Below are 18,749 nucleotides of genomic sequence, written 5' to 3' on the forward strand. Positions count from 1 at the left end.
CGAGGTCTATATATGTCAGGCAACTTAATTAAGACCATATCGTGATTGCAGAGCTAGATTCAAACTCATTTCTCTCCGATTCCAAAACTATACTGTCTACCAGAAAAATAATTGAGAAAACCTACCTACCCCTATTTGACACAGAAATAACTGTTTGATTTATTGCGCTAATATTTACTGGGATCCTTTTATGTGACTTGAAGGGACTGACCATAGAAAAGCAAGGAAGAGAGACACCTGGGGGCTGATATAAGCACCTGACTCTTGATTTCAGTTCAGGTTGGGACCTCAGAGTTGTGAGATCAAGCCTGGTGTTGAGCTCTGAGTTCAGCAGGGAGTCTGTTTGAGATTCCCTTTCTCTGTCTTCCCCCGTCCCTCCCCATTCTCTCTCCCCTCTCTCAAATAAAAAAATAAATTAATTAAAAAGAAAAAGAGGAAGGGGCACTTGGGTGGCTCAGTCAGTTAAGCTTCTGCCTTTGTCTCAGGTCATGATCCCAGGGTCCTGGGATGAACCCCGAGTTGAAGTCAGGCTCTCTGCTCAGTGGAGAGTCTGCTTCTCCCTCTGCCCCTCCCGTTGCTCATGCTTACTCTCTCTCATTCTCTCTCGTTCTTTCTCTCTCTCAAGTAAATTAAGAAATAAAGAAGGAAGGAAGGAAGGAAGGAAGGAAGGAAAAGAAAGAAAAGAAAAGAAAAGAAAAGAAAAGAAAAGAAAAGAAAAGAAAAGAAAAGAAAAGAAAAGAAAGAGCAAGCAGGCAAAAGAAAAGCAAGGAAGACACACTACCCAGAGAGAAAAAGCAGGCTATTTGAAAATGACAAAGATTCCTTTAGTAATACCATGAAAGTGACTATTTAATTAGATATTTCTATTTTGCTATGCTATCTTAACATTGTTTACCAGGTAATTACCTTTCTGGTCACCTAACCATGCCAATTAGAATAAATTGAATGGGATAATAGGAGTAAAAATGCTTTGTAAACAACATAATCTTTATAATTATTTGCTGTTATTACTAATTATTCTATAAATTTAGAATTGAGTATTTCAAACCTAATACATGTAATTCTAAATGTAGAACTTGTTAGGTGTATCTGAAGTGTAAAAGTCTTACAACTTCACATAATAGCAGCTCTTTGACATAAAAGCCCCATGTAAACATTACAGTGAAGTGAACAACTCCCATAGTTGGTTTATTTTCAGCCTCTACTACCTATTAGAGGTATGTTTTTTCACCCCCTTAAGCCTTATAGCAGATAAGAACAGTATCAGGCTGGTGCCTGTCCAGAATGTGATCATTTCTCATTATCTCTACTTGTGTCAGTGGAGTCCACTCTCATCTTAACTGTGCAGTAGCCTCCTGTGCTCAATCTTGCTCTCCTATAGTTTATTATTCACATATGCAATCTTTATAAATCTTAATCAATTGATATGACTCTTTTGTTCAAAATCCACCAATGACTGCCCATAATATTCAGAATAAAGCCCGCACTCCTACTGTGGCCAGTGAGGTGTTATATACAAGGTGGAATCTTCTACCTCCCTGACATCATCTCAACATCCTTTCCCCCTACTGAGGACAGAGACTGTGTGAAATTCTGAGCTATGTCTAGAACACTGTCTCCATCTTGGTGGACCCTCACTTGCTAAAGGACTGAATAGATATGCAAGGGTTACTGTGGAATACACACGATGTCTTTAATGAACATCAGTGTTGCCCTTTTAAGGATTCTCTCAGTTTGTCTTCATAGAGCCAATTGCTTCTAGAATGCTGAGGAGCTTTCATGCATGATTTTGACACATGATTTTATAGCATTTTGATAAAACTTTATTCTACTGATATATAATCTTGAATGTTAATTTATAGTACCAAAACTACAGAGACAAATTAAACACAAATGAGCTGTGTGGAAGTGAGAAACCCATTTTAAGGACAGAATATATTTATTTTATAATTACATGCCATCCTTTATCTAAAGAACAATATTAAGACTTGCTACAACCTGGGGTACCCGGATGGCTCAGTCAGTCAGTTACACACCCAACTCTTGATTTCAGCTCAGGTCATGATCTCAGGATCCTGAGATCAAGCCCCACTTTGGGCTTCATGCTCAACAGAGGGTCTGCTTGAGGATTCTCTCTCTCTCTCTCTCTCTCTCTCTCTCTCTCTCTCTCTCTCCCTCTGTCCCTCCCTCTGCTCACGCTAAATAAATAAATAAAGCAAACCTTAAACAATAAAAAAAGGCTTGCTACAACCTGATATTGCTTAGATTTTGCTTTATCTTCAGAGTAGATGTATATCTTTTCATCACTCATCGATGGGTGAATTTTTAGCCCTTAAGGATTTTCTGTTAAGTAGGCTGACTTTTTTCTTTTATTTTTACAATATTCTTTAGGAGCAGCACTCGATAAGTGTTTACATTGTTGGGAACATTTGGCCAGAGAAAGACAAACAGTCAGACCACAATACTCTCAACAGTTAGGGAAAAGAGGGAGAAAACCTGGTATTTTCACCATCCTCTCTGAAAATAAGTAGCTTGGCTTATGCTGATTACTATCTCATCAGCACTCAGCTCTGGCCCATGGACCTCTATGAGAATAATTTCAAAGGCAGATTAAACATTCTAAAAATAAACTCTATTGGTAAATTAGGATATCCGATGTTTCCTTTATGAAAGCCTCTTCTAATCTGTACTATCAGCTGACAGTTGTACCCAGACCCCAAATTGTTCTGGCTCTTACTGAGCCAAGAACCTCTTCCAGGGGTGAGGTTTTAAAGAAAGATGTTTCATAGTTTAACTAGAGACAGAAAAAGGGAGAATTGCCCACATACTCTGGCAGGAGTTAAAATAACAATAACAGTCCTCCTACTTAACAGGCTGAGTCATAAGCACATTCTACTGATTTCTCGGCAATTCCGAGCAGATTGTTTGGGCTACAATTCTGTAGGCAGAGGTGGGCACCACCTGCTACAAAAGGCTCTAGTTCTTGTCAGGGGGGTGCTGTTAGTAAGTCTTGCCTTTTAACAGTTTGGCCAAATGGTGATTGGAAAAGACAACAATTTGGTGCTGTTGAGTACTTATTCTAATACTGAGACTCAAAGAACGGTTATTTTGCATTTAGTTCTTGCTGGCCATGGAGATAAGTCCTTTAAAGAAAGAAGATTACTGTGGAAGGTCTTAAGAGTCAAATCTTGTTGGATATTTGCCTTCAGAAAATTCTCGACTAGTTGCAGTAGCCTTTTCTCAACCAATATGGGGAAGGAGTTGAAGCCAACAGAAATCTACTTTTTTGCTTAAGCAGAGGAAGGAAAATTATGTGGTTACTGAGGTACCTCATAATCTGAGGGCTGGACACTGTTCTTCCCTCAGCCTGGCTTCTAGGACCTTTACCCGAACCTGTCGGTACCCTTTGATCAGGTGCCCCCTTCCTGACTCTTTTACAACCTGCCTTTCCTGCATGCTGGCACCACATGACTTTTTTTTAAATATACATCCAATCATTTCTTTTTCCTACTTAAGGTTTTCTTATAATATAAAGTATCAAACTCAGTAAAGACCCTTCAAAACTGGACTCCAAGCAGCTATTTCTGGACACTCTCTAATCCTTCTGTCTCACTCAGCTCCCTCCCCTGCAGGCAACTTGTTTCTTTAAGTTACTTAGTTCTCTTGGAAAACCACATTTTTCTCAAATTGCTCTCATCTTTGTTATTTCTGCAACTCCTGCCTAAATACCCATTGTCCCCTTGTCTTAGAAAAGCTATGTGTTTTCAATCTAAATGTTATTCCTTCTATGACGCTTTCTTCTCCAGAACCCCCAAAATGGTATTAAGTGTGCCTTTGGGGAGGAGGGGCTTCTATAGCCCTTTAAGTGTTACAGAAAAGGGGGTGCCCAGGTGGCTCAGTCAGTTAAGCAAGTGTCTGCCTTCAGCTCAGGACATGATCTCAGGGTCCTGGGACTGAGCCTTGCACTGGCCTCCTTCCTCACCAGGGAGTCTGCTTCTCCCTCTTCCTCTCCCTCTCTGCGTGCTCTCTCTCATTCTCTCTCAAATAAATAAATAAAATCTTTTAAAAAAACAAACTACGGAAAAAACCATCTTAGTGTGTACTTACATCCATCTCTTTCTCCCCAGCTCTGAGAAGTCCTCAAAGGCAAAAGTTTTGTCTTTCACCTATTTGTGCTTCCAGGACCATGTCATTAGATTTGAAACAAAACAATGTTTCAGTAAATTGCTATTAATAGTTAATAAAAATGGCAAATAATGGGTAAATAATGATTGAAAGAGTTAGTATGTGGTTGATAAATGAGAGATTAAGGAGGGGGGAAAGATATAGATATAGCCCTAGGTAGCAGAGTTACAAAATGGGTTTTATGGTGGCAGTATTTGTTTTATTGCCATTTCTTTTGTGTGTATGATTGCTAAAAACAGTATGTTTATGGTCAGAAAGTGAAGACAGAAGAAATCGAACACCACTGAGTCCCCAAGGAGACAGTTTAGGAAACAAAGCTTTGGAGGAGGCAGGAAAAGCTATGTTAAAAGACTGATTAATATTAACAAAAACAAGGGCCACCTATTCCTCTAAGGAAAGTTGAAGCCAGTGAGGGAGGATGAGAAGACTGGGGAGACCAAATTAGAGGATGTGTCAGTGCTTCTTTCTATCTTTCCATCTTCAGGAAAGATAGAGCCTACACTTTGTCCTTGGCAAATGTGAGACTGTCCTAAGATTATCTGAAAGTGATTTGCAAATTCTGTCTCTACCGGCCCCAAGACAGATGTTACAAGAGGACCAATGGAAAGGGTGGACCCTCTTTGCTCTATCCACACCAGAGAAGTGCAGGGATGTGAAGGGAGTGATTGTGGAATAGCAGCAGGAAACACTCTTTGATCAAGTTTGCCCACCTGCTTCTTCCATTCCACCACCCACAGGCTATCCTTGCTACTGCCAGGATCTGCAGTGCATGCTATAAATGGAGTTTCATTTAACTGTATTACTTCTATTAGTCTCATTCCTTTTTCCCTAATCTCATTATACGTTTCTTCAAACCAAGTATATTAGCCAGGATGGCTAATTGTTAAAACAAATAGATCTGGAAATTTATTATCACCTTATTTCTTACTCACTTACTCACTTAACAGTTCTGTGTGAGTGTTTGGGTTGGGAGCCTGTCCTTTCCATAGTCAACCAGGGATACAGATCTGTAGGATTCCTTTCTGATAAAAGGATCTTTCCATTCATGACTTTACTCTGTCATTGTCTCTATCCAGTTGGGAGAGGGTCAAAGACCGAGGAGGAGCACGTGGGAGTTGTAGATGAGCCAAACTTCCATTGGTTAGAGCTGAATCATACAATCATACCTAACTGTAAGGAGGGTTAGGAAATATACTCCTGTATGTGCTCAGGGAAAAGAAGAAAGAGATTTTGATGGACTCTGTGATACCAAAGGAAAATCTGTCTGCGGTATAAATACATTTGAACATTTGGATCAAATAACTCAAGCCCTGGTGAGAATAAATGCCAATCATACCATAGAAACAAAACTGTGAATCATAACTTCAAAACCATGTTTAAAAAGTGAATGTATTTATCAAATGTATCAAGGTTTATTTTTATCATTTTATCAAAGTTAATTTTTACAGTATTGCCCAAATAAGATATTTTTAAAAACCTCCCTTATAGAAATACACATTGTATCCAAGAAGATAATGGCAAATAAAAGCATAGTGCCCAATACCGCTCTTAGATTTTCAATAATTTCTTGCTGAGTGAATCGATCGATTAATTAATAGATGAAGAAAGATTCATTGGGGAACAAAATAAGTATTTGTACTTTGAAACGAATTTCTAAAATTCATTATAAAAAGAAACAATTGGGATAGTCAAAACTCATTTTGAACCAAAGAAGGATGTACCCTTTTGAATAAAGGTAAAATAATGAGTAAAGGTAAAATATTGAGGGGAAAACCCCGTTTGTGCTTTTGCAAAAATTTCTAAAGAATTTTGATGTTTTGATGAACTCACAAATAATCATGTATAAGCCTCAAAGCCTTTGTTCCATGCATTTATTTGGAGTAAATATTGCGATTTATATGAAGGGCAGCAGCGCATCTATTTTTTATGAACGGAATACTGTGTCACAATGTTGTATAAAAGTCATTCGATCAGCTAAATATTCTATAAAATCAACTTATATGCTAAATCATTCTGTCATGGAGTTTTAGTTTCCTGTGACTGTGGAATGCTTGGATGTGTGAAGATACCTCATTGCAGTAAAGGTATGATCACTGTTTTCTCCTGGAAGATTAAAACTCCTTTTCCCTTTGAGAATAGGTAGCAATTTAATCAAGTTCTCATGGCATCAGAGAGCATTTTAAAATGAAGAAACCCTAATAAAACTGGCCTTTCCTCTAAGCATAGAAGGAAAGGAAGTCTGAGGTTTCAACCTGTCTGGGAAGAATGGGAGGTGATGGACAACAATCCAACATGGCTGGTTCCTTCTCTGTCTCTGTCTACTTCCTGAGAAGTAGAATGATTTACTTAAATCTGCTAATGTCTTGCGATAATTTTTTTTTCTCTTTTTCAATTCTCACCCACCCCCTGCAGGTTTTTTTTTTTTTTAATGACTGTCAAGGACTCCAGTTGTACCATGTGCTCAGTAATTACTACAGAAGGCAATTTGAGTGTAAGACAGTTGCAGTCTCTGTAAGAGAAATTTAGAATTCACTAAAGCAAGTACTTTAGTGAGGGGGTGCCAAAGCTTGAGTCATTTAAAACCATTGTGAACAGAGCTCTAGAAAAAAATCGGGTGCTAATCAATCCTGAATAAAGAGCAAAGGACTAAAACAATCAAAAAGACCTTTTTACAGAACAGACTGTTGTGATACTAGAAAGTTCTTGCCACTGGGAAGCAATGTGTACACCTTTTGTTTTTAGTTTTTGTCTTCTTTTTCGGCATATGTTTACAATCAACTTGGTCTTGTTTTTGGAATCTAAGGTTTCTAAAGGAAATTTTGTTTTTAAAAAGGTGTTTAGGGGTGCCTGGGTAGCTCAGTTAAGCGTCTGCCTTCAGCTCAGCTCAAGATCTCAGGGTTCTGGAATCCCTGGGTGGCGCAGCGGTTTGGCGCCTGCCTTTGGCCCAGGGCACGATCCTGGAGACCCGGGATCAAATCCCACGTCAGGCTCCTGGTGCATGGAGCCTGCTTCTCCCTCTGCCTATGTCTCTGCCTCTCTCTCTCTCTCTCTCTCTCTGTATGACTATCGTAAATAAATTAAAAAAAAATTTAAAAAAAAAAAAAGATCTCAGGGTTCTGGGATAAGCCCTGTGTTGGGCTCCCTGCTCAGTGGGGAGCCTGCTTGCCTCTCTCCCCTCTCATGCTCTCTCTCACTCTGTCTCTCAAATAAATAAATAGAAATCTCTTAAAAACAAAAATAAATACAAGTTTTAAAAGATGTTTAAAATACCCTGCACAGTATTTGCATTTTCTCGGAACTCACCTCCTCTTGGATGCTTCTCTGAACATCCTATCAAAAATAATGCCTTCCTCTTGCTATCTTCGTCTCAGTTTCAACTTTATATTAAATACATTAAAGGTTAAATTTAGTAATTTAACATTAAAACAAAGTTAAAACCCTTAGATGAAATATTACCCTTTACATTTTAATTAGGGTTTCAGTTACTGTCCAATCACCTTATTAAAATGTAACTTTCAAGAGGACAGGAATTTTGTGTGACCTGTGGCACTTTGAGAGACCTCTCCGTGTCTCAATATTAATGTCTTGTATCTTCCCCTATCTCTATCCCACTGCTACTTTCATTCAAACACATTGCTCCCTCATTGATTATTGCATTATTGACCATCTATCTACTGTTCCTGTTTCTGATCATAACCTTCTGCAACCCTTTCTCTAGCTCATCTCATCAGCATACATTGAAAGTTTCTCAGTGGTATGCCTTTAATAATGATACAACTTATACTGTGCAGCCTGACAAGCAGGGTACCTCATCATCTAGATGCTTGCCTTTCTTGTCAGCATCTTCCACTACACTTGTTTCCGGCATCCCAAAACATTCTTGATGTTTTCCAGCACACCTTCAGCTCTCTCACCACATGTCTTTGCATTGCTGTTTTGTGTGTAGAATAGTGCTCTGTGACTAAGAATACCCTGTGATACCCTTTGACATGGAAGCAGGTCTGTTGTTCTGAAGTCTCCAATGAATTTCTGATTTCTTGGGAACTTCCATTAACTCCTTTACCACCTCTATTAAAGCATTTATCATATTGTCACCTAAATATATGTGGATGTGTTAGCTTCTCTCGGTGGCTCCTAAAGGCCAAAAGGGAGTCTTGATAGTATTTGCATATACTCAGCATCCAGAACCATGCCTGAGACATAATAGATATTCAATAAATTATTGCTAAATTTCACCATCAGAGGAGAAAATTTTCTGATCTCATATTTCTCTCTTTCACTGCCTATGCTTAAGGCACTTGCCTCACATTTTATTTTCTTGCAGATAAGGATGAGTGAAGTAGTCTCTGTCTTATTTATAAATTATTCCTGAAAAGACTTTCATTCTTTCCTAAAAGATGTTGGTTTCCTTTACATTTCAGGTCTGTAATTCCTCAAGGGAGATGTGGATTATGTCTCATAATCTGTATTATCCTGAATATACCAAGAAAATATTCATATGTAACTGAAATGTTTGTTTCCTTTTGTCTCTATGATTAAAAAGCCAGACATGGGATACCGTTTTAGTTGTACTATTTAATTATAGTTCATTTTTTTTAGTTAAAACAAAGAGAAAAAAAGTTTTAAAAGATGAAATTAAATCTTGCTGCTTAGAAATTCTCAACCAAAATGTCCACTAAAAATACAGATCTTATATCAAAGTAAAGGATGATTGTTTCTAGCCATTTTCAAGAAAAACAGTTATCCAGAGCATTTTTATATCACTGAGTTTCTTAATTCCATCTTGAATTCACATTTTTACATATCTCAACTCTGAAATTCCTAACTTAAATTTGGAGAATTTCCTCTCTTTGATTTACCTCCTATTTTAGCTTAAAAAAATTTTTTTAAAAAAGTCAAAGAAGCAAATTCTTTTGGTCCGATACTTTGTTGGGTAAAGATATTGCCTTTTCCATCTATTTCTGTCACGCGTTTTTTTCAATAGTCTTATATCAAGAGAACCTAAGCACCTAGGTAGCTCAGTCAGTCAAGCATCTGACTCTTGGTTTTGGCTCAGGTCACAATCTCAGGGTCATGAGATCCAGCCATGTTAGGTCCCATGAGAGTCTGCTTGAGATTATCTTTCCCTCTCCTTCTACTCTTCCCCCACTCTCTCTCAAATAAATACATCTGATAGATAGATAGATAGATAGATAGATAGATAGATAGATAGAGAAAGAAAGAAAGAAAGAAAGAAAGAAAGAAAGAAAGAAAGAAAGAACGAACCTGGCCCTAAGTGTAGATGAGTGGTCTACTAGTACTTGGTTTAGCCAAATGGAAATCTACAAGCCATGCTCTGAAAGTCTTATGGCCACATCCTCTAATCAGATGCTATATCCTGACATTTCTCTTTGATAATAGTATATCACTTTCTTTATAGGCTTCCAGAAATAGTAAGAAAAACATTTTTCATTTTACTTATCAATGTTTAAGCATTTTAAGAAACCTTAACTAGATTTTGTGATTCTTTTTTCTTTGTTTTGAACAAAACCCTCTATATATACCCTTTAAAAAAGAAGACCATGTAGAAATATTCCATATGCTTTCCCATTCTTGAGAAGCCATTTTTTGGTCTATGTATTTACTTCTGGTACCCAAGTTCTTTGGCATGGAATTGAAAGGAATTTCAAAGAATGTTTTAGAGATTACCAGTGGCAGACACAGGGAGATTCTCCAGATTCTCCTATTCACTGCTTCTTGGGCAGCCCGGGTGGCTCAGCGGTTTAGCGCCACCCACAGCCCAGGGCGTGATCCTGGAGACCCGGGATCAAGTCCCAAGTCAGGCTCCCTACATGGAGCCTGCTTCTCCCTCTGCCTGTGTCTCTGCCTGTGTCTCTGCCTCTCTCTCTCTCTCTCTCTCTCTCTCTCTCAATTAAATAAATAAAACCTTTTTTTAAAAAAAGGTGAATTCTTGGACTTATATATCAAAAATCTAAAAGTTGAAGAGTGCCAAACAAAACCTCAGACAGAACCTACCTAAGTGAAGCAGATTTACTGCTGTCATGCTTTTCTTGCCTCAGTTCATTTGGAAATCCAGGAAGGTCACCATCATGATCTTTTCTTTTTCAGAGATGTTATCACCAGTAACACCTCTAGCCTGTTCAGAGACTTCTCAGCAGCCCTATCTATGCTCATCTCTCTCCTTCTCCTACTGCCATTAAAAATAATAATAATAAAGTTCCTATCCTTTATCGTGCTAAAAATGTATTGGATTTAAATTAAAAGTAAGCACAATGAATGTTAAAAAACTAATATACCTCTTCAAAAATTTTGTGATTTTCCTAGAAATATATTTCACTTTAAAATTAATTTAACATTTTTTACATTCCAAATCATGTTTCTGTTTGCTCTTGGCCAATGTTAAGTCTGCTGTTTGCCTGACTTGCCCGTACGTCTATTTTACATCAAAATGTTTTACCTATGGTCCCACTACTATATAATATTGCCATATCTGTGCCTACATTAAGACTTCCACATATAAGAATGGAATATATTGTCCTTTTAGAAAAACTTATCATTGTGGATATTTGTTGACTTGAATTTTTTTTTAACCTTCTCACAGACATACACAGATTACATACATTGCAGTCTGGAGGATTTAGCAAATTTGTGTCACATCATATCACTCCAGAATTTTGGCAGAATGCAAATAACAAGCCATAGGAATTGGCCTGATTTCTCGAATTCACTCCAGGGTACATAAAAATATGTCTGCTCAGAGAGAGAAGTCAAACAGTATATGAAGACAATTGGATCAGACCTGAGTTATGAGGGAATTCCAAATGATGCAGCCCAACTCAACTGATGGAGTGAACAAGGCTATTTTCAACTCACAGTTCCCCTGAGTCACCATTACAGCTGGCAGTGGCATAGCACCACATAGCTCACAGGTTGCCATCAATCCAAGAAAAAAGAAAAAAGAAAGAAGAAATTGATCTGCTGTGTATGACTCCTACTTTATTCTTAGATGACTCATAGTTTACTTTTTTCTAGAAGAAAATTAATATTAACTAGGTTTGGGGCTCTCCACGGATGTAGATGTTTAGTATATTTAAAACTGCTTGTAATCCAAATATTTTGCATTCTTCCATTTTTCTTTTTAAGTACATATGACTCAGAAGGTTTATATTCTTGTAGCACCTGCTATGTCGTCTCACATTGCATTTACTGTGTTATCTTGTAACCTATATTTTTCACACATATCTGCCTTCCTCAATATAGTATGAACCGTTTGTGGTCAGCATCCATATCTTAATCATAGTTGTATTCTGAATGCCTAACAGAATTCCTGGTATAAAGCTGGCATTCAAAAAATGTTGAATAGGATACTTGAAAACATAGTAAAACAATTGATGCCTGGGGGCACCTGGGTGGCTCAGTCAGTTAGTGTCTGCCTTCTGCTTAAGTCATGATCCCAGGGTCCTGGAATCAAGCCCCACATGAAGCCCCGCAATTGGGCTCCCTCCTCAGGGGGAGTCTCCTACTCTCTCTGCTTCCCCTCGCTTGTGCTTATGCGCTCTCTCTCTCTGTCAAGTAAATAAATAAAAATCTCTTAAAAAGTGATGATTGATAAGGATCTGAAAATTGGATGAAGGCTCAATATATTATACTCATTAAAGTAGTTTATTAAATAGTGCCTCTCAAGGAAAAATCTAGTTCTTCAGTCATGTGAGCTCTGGCTTTTTTTCAACATTCTTCATTTTCTTGTTTGAATATCTGATCAGATGAATGCAGACCTGAACAGACTCATGTGTCTCTGTAACCTGTTGTAACATCTCAAAAAAAAAAAAAGCCATAATAATAATAATAATAATAATAGTAATTTCATCTTACATTGCTCATTAAAAATCAAGTAAAATATTCTCTAACACCATATAGTTGAGTGAAAAAGAGCTCTTCAGAGGTATTAGCTGAATGGACCATAAGTGGAAATCAAGAAAATAAGGTAAATTTCTTTCAAAATGCTATAAAACATAATATTTTTATCATTCCCCTTCTTGTAATAAATAGATGGATGTAACTAGGTAGATGATACATAAAATAGAGAAACTTTATAAGGCAGTTTGTTAAAAGAAGGTTTGGTTTTCTTTTAATTTAGTTAAATTTTTGAGCATAGACTCCAGCCTCTTGTTTGAAACCCAGTCATAACAGCACAGTCCACACTAGCATGCTATTTTCCTAAAGACACTGTCTCTAAGGAACTTTTGGCTTTGCTTAAATACATCCACTCTCAAGGAGTGCATTAGTTTCAAAGAAATACAGATGACAAATAGTATGACATCATATGGTAAATCCATATACTTACTGTGTCTGGAATAAGATTTTAATTTAAATATGTTAGAGGCAGCATCAAATGGCTTGCATTTGTGGAAGGAGAATTGTTCATCAAAAAATAATGGAACTAAGTAGATCAAGTAGTAGCAAGCAGTGTCAGTGTTATCTTGTTTATAATTTCCCAGGTCTTCACCCTTCCTTCTGTCTTAAATGGCTAAAAGCAGATTCCTTTCGTGGAAATCCATAAAGTCATTATTTTTTGCATATATCCTTCTATATATACTTCACTTCCAATTCTTTATCTTTCATTTATTTTCTTTTAATGACAACCATTTTCTTCTCCAGCTTTTTGGCTTTTGTTTGGTTGGTTTTTGTTTTCAATTCTAGTATTTTATTTTGTAATCTATAGTACCACCTTCAAGTTTACAAAGTCGTATTTTGTTCCTACCTCCTTTAAAGAAATCTTTGAAGCATCTTTTCTTCAAGGGCTAGTTATTGTTTTTAGATTGTAGCCACTTGAACACTCAGTCAGTGTCTTCCCTATCATGTGGATCTTAGGTGTCCAGAACTAAAGGATCTTCGCTTGGTGGTGGTGCAAGTAAATACTTAGACCTCGTTCTTCCTTGGAAATGCCTGTACCCATGGAATTGGCATCTAAAAGAGATTTGTATTTACATTGTTTTGTTATGTGACACTGGACAAAGTCTGACATGTCTAAAATCAGATTTCAAACTGGAAAAAAATTAGAACAAGATCATTAATTGTCTAAAATCCAAATTAAAATTTCCCTGATCCTTCAATTTATGTTTATTTAAAGATAACTTCAATGCAATTATTATGATTGAATTTATCCTGTGCAGAAAATTAAAATATTGATGTAAGAGTCAAAATGTATTTGGTCAGTGGTTTGTAGTTTGTTTCATGCTTATGAAACTAATACTTGGGTTTAGTGCCATGTCTAAAGTATACAAATCTAGTTAAATGGGAGAGCCAGGATTCAACTCTAATTTTCTAGTTGGAAATCTATTATTTATTCCATCATACTTCAGTACCTAAGAGCTGATCCTTAGCTAAATATCATCAGTAGAGGCCAAAGCTTTAGAACATTTTAAGTAGTATTTACTTCTGATATGTATATAAGGTATGTCTTAGTCCCTCTTATATACTGTGAAGGGGGGCATCAGAAATACTGTAGAGCTATGAAATAGAGGTTGTACACCGTGGTCACACACAGTTTCTTACTCAGTTCAGTATGGTAGATTGTTGTTATCAATGGAACAGACTTATAAAATAAGCGTTATCCGGATTGGACTTTCTACTTCCAATCTATTCTACAAGTCTCATTATTTTTGGTGAAAAAGCAAACAATGATAAGGATATTAGTGAATCTGGCATCTCATTCTAGATTTCCCTAGCAGTGTCTAACTTGGTCAAATAATTTACTCTCTGTGGCCTCAGTTTTTCAATATGGAACAAACCAAACCACACGCAGGATCCTATTACTAAAAATGTTCAAATAAAAGGCATCAGTAATACATAATAGGTAGAGTTTATTGAACACTTCCAGCTTGCGTGGGATTATGCTTTATTTCTATTATTTTATATAATTCCACCAGTAACCTAACACTGGGTTTTGTACTCTGTTCAATATCACGAGAAATAATTATGCAGCTGTCAACTCTCTTCTTACAGACTGTTTATTAGTCATAGTGTGTAATGAGGAATGAATCATCCTTACAGGTATTTTATAGTTGGCCTGAAAAGAACAGAGAAGACAGGAAACAAATATCTGGTTCCCAACTTATAACTTTTCATGTCAGCCAGAACTTTTTCCTGAGTTTTGCATGGAAGACAAAGAGAAAGAATTAGAAGGTTATAGTCAGTTCATCAACAACTATTTAAGCTTTGAACTCAGCATTTATAAACAAAGATGTGGATTCTACATAAATTCCTAATACTGTTAGAGGCCAAAACAAAAGTTTCTGTTTTGCTATACTTGTATGGATAGTAATCATATAAAGCATGATTGAGCCTACATGGAAAACGAAAACAGTATTCATTAATTGTATTATATAACCGGTTGTTTTATTCTTTTGTTCATTCTTGGGTATGTAACAGTACAAAATTATAATCCCAGTGTTTTTATTGAATTGGTACATTACATGATAACAGGGCAAAACATATCATAGAAAACATTCTAGAAATGTCTGTGCCAAGAGCGTTATAAAAATGGAGACACATGCCTATCTGGCACACAGTGTATTTTTCCTTTAGATTTTCCAAGTTTTCATTGTTTCTCCTTTTGCCAATTTTTGAGAGTATTTAATGTTGCCTAGTAATAACTATAATCAGTGACTATTTCTGTGCTTTGTGATCTTTTTAATATTGTAATCCAAAGAAAAACAGTGAGTTTTGTGGATATATGGGAATCCTGAGAGAAAAAGTTCTACTAAATGACATTTTCAGCATGCATCTAAGTTATATAGATATTTTTTATTTATTTTTTATTGGTGTTCAATTTGCCAACATATAGCATAACACGCAGTGCTCATCCCATCAAGTGCCCCCCTCAGTGCCCGTCACCCAGTCACCCCCATCCCCCGCCCACCTCCTTTTCTACCACCCCTTGTTCGTTTCCCAGAGTTAGGAGTCTCTCATGTTCTGTCTCCCTTTCTGATATTTCCCACTCATTTTTTCTCCTTTGCCCTCTATTCCCTTTCACTATTTTTTATATTCCCACCATACAATGTTTGTCCTTCTCCGATTGACTTACTTCACTTAGCATAATACCCTCCAGTTCCATCCATGTCGAAGCAAATGGTGGGTATTTGTCATTTCTAATGGCTGAGGAATATTCCATTGTATACATAGACCACAGCTTCTTTATCCATTCATCTTTCAATGGACACCGAGGCTCCTTCCACAGTTTGGCTATTGTGGACATTGCTACTATAAACATTGGAGTGTAAGGTGTCCTGGTGTTTCACTGCATCTGTATCTTTGAGGTAAATCCCCAGCAGTGCAATTGCTGGGTCGTAGGGCAGGTCTATTTTTAACTCTTTGAGGAACCTCCACACAGTTTTCCAGAGTGGCTGCACCAGTTCACATTCCCACCAACAGTGCAAGAGGGTTCCCTTTTCTCCGCATCCTCTCCAACATTTGTTGTTTCCTGTCTTGTTAATTTTCCCCATTCTCACTGGGGTGAGGTGGTATCTCATTGTGATTTTGATTTGTATTTCCCTGATGGCCAGTGATGCGGAGCATTTTCTCATGTGCGTGTTGGCCATATCTATGTCTTTCTCTGTGAGATTTCTGCTCATGTCTTTTGCCCATTTCATGATTAGATTGTTTGTTTCTTTGGTGTTGAGTTTAATAAGTTCTTTATAGATCTTGGATACTAGTCCTTTATCTGATACGTCATTTGCAAATTATATTCTCCCATTCCGTAGGTTGTCTTTTAGTTTTGTGGACTGTTTCTTTTGCTGTGCAGAAGCTTCTTATCTTGATGAAGTCCCAATAGTTCATTTTTGCTTTTGTTTCTCTTGCCTTCATGGATGTATCTTGCAAGAAGTTACTGTGGCCAAGTTCAAAAAGGGTGTTGCCTGTGTTCTCTTCTAGGATGTTGATGGATTTTTGTCTCACATTAAGATCTTTCATCCATTTTGAGTTTATTTTTGTGTCTGGTGTAAGAGAATGGTCAAGTTTCTTTCTTCTGCATGTGGATGTCCAATTTTCCCAGCACCATTTATTGAAGACACTGTCTTTTTTCCAATGGATAGTCCTTCCTCCTTTGTTGAATATTAGTTGACCATAAAGTTGAGGGTCCACTTCTGGATTCTCTATTCTGTTCCATTGATCTATGTGTCTGTTTTTGTGCCAGTACCACACTGTCTTGATGACCACAGCTTTGCAGTACAACCTGAAATCTGGCATTGTGATGCCGCCAGCTATGGTTTTCTTTTTTAATATCCCCCTGGCTATTTGGAGTCTTCTGATTCCGCACAAATCTTAAGATAATTTGTTCCAACTCTCTGAAGAAAGTCCATGGTATTTTGATAGGGATTGCATTAAACGTATAAATTGCCCTGGGTAACATTGACATTTTCACAATATTAATTCTTCCAGTCCATGAGCATGGAATATTTTTCCATCTCTTTGTGTCTTCCTCAGTTTCTTTCAGAAGTGTTCTGTAGTTTTAGGGTATAGATCCTTTACCTCTTTGGTTAGGTTTATTCCTAGGTATCTTATGCTTTTGGTTGCAATTGAATTACTTGTTGAACTTGTTAAACCAATTTCCAAGCCCCATACCCAGAAATTTTTTCCCAGAAATTCTAATTTATTAGATTGATATGGGAGGTAATTGGCTGAAAATACTTTAAGGTACATTGGAATGGATGATTGCCAAAGACTGTGTCAGTTTCATGATTTTAGTACCTTTTCTGAAATGGGATAAAATATATCTTCAAGATATTTCTAAACCAGCCTGTCACATGGTCTGTGGTGTATGTCTATGAGGTCTCACTCAAGTCTGCTTATTCATGTGTCATTTTTTACATGCTCTGCAGTGGAGTTAGAACTTGAGAGAATATCAAATCCTAACCATTAGACCACCAGGAAGCATCTGGAGTGAGACCTGAGTCCAAATTTACCATGCCTGAAAATTAGGTTCAAAACCATTCTCTTCTCACCAAGTGATCTAGTGTTGGCCAAACAGCCATAGGGCTGACAGGACATTTTTCCATGTGCTTATCTTGAGGTAGGGGACTGATGATTAGTTTATTCACCATTCAACAAATATTTGAAACCCATCTGAAGACTAAGTGGCATTTTTGGCAGGTTTCTATATTACTATCATGTTACTTGGATGCATCTTACTTTTGTTTGACCCTTTTCAGACTCTGAAAGAGAAATACTCCAACTAAGGTAGAAAATTAGAAAATGGTTTCTTTTTTTTTAGTACAGTGTGTCTCTGCTTTGCATCTTTAGCCCTGAGAAAAGATATTCATCGGTGGCTCAGGAAGACAATAGAGCTGTCAGGGACATTTTCTTCTAGGTGTTTCTCTTACTTTTTATTTCTTCCCATGAAATAGTGGAGAAAATGTGACAGTTGTATCTTACTTTCTTCTACCTACAAGCCCTCAAGGCGTATGAGCTCAGAATCTTGTTTGGTACACTTAAATAAAAATATCTATGTGCTTCTTGCTTTAAAGAACAGAAAGTATAGGAACTATCAGAATTTTACCAAACTATTTTGCATGTACAATATTCAGGTAATCCAATGATAGATGGAGGTCTGGATGAAAATGCTTCTGCTTTTAAACCAGTCTGTAGGGACCCCTGGGTGGCTTAGTGGTTAAGCATCTGCCTTTGGGTCAGGGCATGATCCCGCGGTCCTGGGCCTCTGGGTCTCTCATGAATAATAACTAAAATCTTTAAAAAAAAATAAACCAGTCTGTAAATGCATTGTTTTTTGTTTGTTTGTTTTTATTTTTTTTAAGATTTAATTTATTCATGAGAGACACACAGAGAGAGGCAGAGACATAGGCAGAGGGAGAAGCAGGCTCCCTGTAGGTAGCCCAATGCAGGACTCGATCCCAGGACCTCGGGATCACGACCTGAGCCAAAGGCAGAGGCTCAGCCACTGAGCCACCCAGGCGTCCCTAATGCATTAAATTTTAATGTGCACATATTAAAACATTAGGGAGAACGAACAAAAGTGTGTTTTTTTGGCCACCTCCAGTGTAATAAGTCACTTGTCACTTTATTTTTTTCAAGATTTTGTTTATTTATTTGAGAGAAAGAGAGAGCATGAGTGAGATAGGTAAGAGCAGTGGGAGAGGGAGAAGCAGATTCCCTGCTAAGCAGAGAACCTGACTTGGGGCTGGATCCTAGGACCCTGAGATCATGACCTGAGCTGAAGACAGACACATAACTGACTGAGCCTCTCACATGTCACTTTAAACTTACCATTCACTTATTAGCAATATTTGCTTGAGTAGCCATTTAAAGAGTATTCCAGGGAGGACAGATAAAAGAGAAAAAATAATTTTTTTAAAACTAAGTAATGTTAGTTTTTCTAAGAAACAATTCTTGTCATGAGAGTTTGTTAACCTATAACCTATCAGAAAGATCTAGTATATTAATTAAAGTCTTATAAATGTTTTGCATGGAAGAAATTTAAGTCTATTTTGATTTTCATTCACTTTCCATACGTGAGGGATAACGTGAGAGCTGCTGTGTGCTAAATGATA

At 37.2% G+C, this 18,749-nt stretch overlaps 1 protein-coding gene across 8 annotated transcripts in view; it reads left to right on the forward strand.

Annotated features, from left to right (window-relative positions):
- The window catches only part of MAP2 (microtubule associated protein 2), a 288,028-nt gene that overhangs the window by 186,042 nt on the left and 83,237 nt on the right, over positions 1 to 18,749 (forward strand). The window lies entirely within an intron of this gene.

This window comes from Nyctereutes procyonoides, unplaced genomic scaffold, assembly GCF_905146905.1.
Source record: "Nyctereutes procyonoides isolate TBG_1078 unplaced genomic scaffold, NYPRO_anot_genome, whole genome shotgun sequence".
Taxonomy (NCBI): Eukaryota; Metazoa; Chordata; class Mammalia; order Carnivora; family Canidae; genus Nyctereutes; species Nyctereutes procyonoides.